We start from the raw sequence: 2,676 nt of genomic DNA on the forward strand, positions 1-2,676 counted from the left end.
TTAACAGTGACACGAGCTCGAGTTCGAGCTCGACTGTCGAGCTCGACTCGAGCTCGAGCTCGTGTTCGAGCTCGCTATCTATCTAACGAGCCGAGCTCGATAAGGGCCAAAACTCGACTCGACTCGACTCGTTTACACCCCTAGACCACATCGAGAATCAAAATATGGTTCATACTCACCATGAGAAGTTTAATACTAATATTATGGCATGAAGCCTCAACTGTATATATAGATTAATAGTTACATCATCTAGGCTTAGGTGCACCTGATTTTTATATTTAAAACATGGGCAAAGAAACTTTCCATCTGAGATGATGCTGGGCAGTTGAGAAGTTGTCTGAATAAAAAAATTCACCCCTCTAATAAACTCTTCCATTAATGTCTTTCGTCATTACATCAATCGATTATACATCAAACTTCTTTGAGTTTTGATATACAAAATATAACTTACATATAATATGTATATATTAGATAATATCGTAATAATTTTTTGAAGAAAAATAGATGGCATACAAAGCGACTCTTAGAGTGATCGAGTGATCGAAAGGTCTCCATTTAGGGAAAATAAAAAGAGTCTTAAAGTGACCGAAAGGCTGTTGTTTTAAGTGACCAAACCATCCAAAGCGACTCTCTCTAATCTTATCTTCCACTAGAGCTACTCCAACCTTCTCACATATATGTTATTTTTATATCCTGTCTATAAGAATAAATCTACTAGTCATCCACTTGAGCATCCTCATATCTGTAACACTTAACATAAAATTATGCTTAGTTTGAGGGGGACTTTTCTATCACATAACAACGCCCATTGTATTCCTCTACTTCCACCATCCAACTTGAATTTTACAAGTAATTTCCTTATCTATTTTATTATAAATAGATCAAAGATATTAATTAAAATGTGTACTTTTATTACTGACTTCATCGCACAAAGTCACAATCCCTCAATTAGGTCTATCACAACTAAAAATACACTTCATATATTAAGTTTTAGATCTACTTATGCAAAACCTTTAGACTATATGGTTGAGAACACCCACAATCAAAACAATAGCACACGCCTAGGTTCATTCTCTTGCAAATATCTAGTGATTACATCCTAAATAAAAACAATTTAAAAGCATATATATCAAGATACATTCTCTTACAAATGTGTAGTGAGAACATTCATAACCCAAAATAATAGCATACACTAAGTTCCTTCTCTTGCAAATGTATAGTGAGAACATCCATAACAAATACAAAAAAAAAAAAGAATACAAATATAAGGAAGCAGCGACCTTCTCTTACCGGAGATGGTGAGCATAGGCAATTGATGATGGTGAATGGTGCATGTTCGGCAGCAAAAGTTGGCAAGGTCTCGCGTTTGCGGTAGCTCTCGGATGTGACCTAACCGAGGTAAGAAGAAAGAAATGAGAGGCAGCGAGTAGAGGCAATCGACAGCGAAGAACAGTGCAAGTCGGCAGTGAAAGTCGGAGAGGTTGTCGTGTTCACGACAGCTCTCAAACGCTCACAGATGCAACCTAACCGGGGGAAGAAGAAGGAAATGAGAAGAAAGATTGTGACTAGGTCAAAATAGAGCCCTTTCCATCAAATTTCATGGCAGCTTATATGTCGGTTACCTCACCGATGATTAATGCGTCGGTAAATAGTCGTCAAGTTAAGTAATCCGTCACAATGTTCGCCAATAATGCCGCCGGTAATAACTAACAAAAATTGCACTGGAAACATTTTAAATTCCCACGTCGGTGCATCAACCACGGATATTCCATATGAAATTCCGCCGTTAAAATACCAGTGAATTTTTTACCGGTTTGGGTGCCGCATTTTCAGGCGTACATCTATCCTCCGGAAAATACGATGGTAATGATTGATTTTTTTGTAGTGTACCGGAGCTAAGAGGAGCTATAAGATCAAAATTAAGAATACAAATAGCATGACCCTTAGAGCGTAGAAGACATAAACATCTGTCACGGGTGGTCTTCGTTTGGGGGTGAGAGGAGCGTAAGGGAAAACAAAAGTCATGCTCAAGGTCATGAGTCGAGAGAGATGAGCAATGGGGAAAGTGAACCATTGATGCTTTTCATGTGTCTAGAAAATGATGTTAATGGCTTCTCTGGATTACTAAATAACTTTAAAAGTAAGAATTACAAAAATTAGAGCAGATTTGCTCTGTTAAGCAACTAAAACAATTAGTTTTTCATCATTCCGTCCATAATGTAAAGTCTTCCTACATTTCTCTTTTAATATTTTACCCCATTAATCTTTCTCTCTCTACAACTGAAGCATTGCATGGTCCGGGTAGAAGGTGGATTGAAGACTTGAAATGGAAAAAGCCTGTAATAAAAAAAATGAAAGCTCACCCCTGTATGCCCTATGCACTTTTTTAATAATCTTTCTAGCTTTTTAACATACCACCATAAGAAATTCAAGTGTGGTTTCTCATCATATTCAAAAAATCATAACAACCTTATAAATTGCCTAAACAATTTTGATATCAACAAATAATTATTTCAGAACTTTGAATCTAAAGTGTTGGAAGCTGCATCCTTTTCTTTCAGAGTTTTTGATAACTTTTGATACGTCATCAAAAAATTATCTTGATCGGACACAAATCTCGATGCAAAATCAAGTTCGAAACTTCAAAAATTAATTCAAAAACCATCTCAACTCCGA

The sequence above is a fragment of the Dendrobium catenatum genome, unplaced genomic scaffold, assembly GCF_001605985.2.
Source record: "Dendrobium catenatum unplaced genomic scaffold, ASM160598v2 fragScaff_scaffold_1018, whole genome shotgun sequence".
Classification (NCBI taxonomy): Eukaryota; Viridiplantae; Streptophyta; class Magnoliopsida; order Asparagales; family Orchidaceae; genus Dendrobium; species Dendrobium catenatum.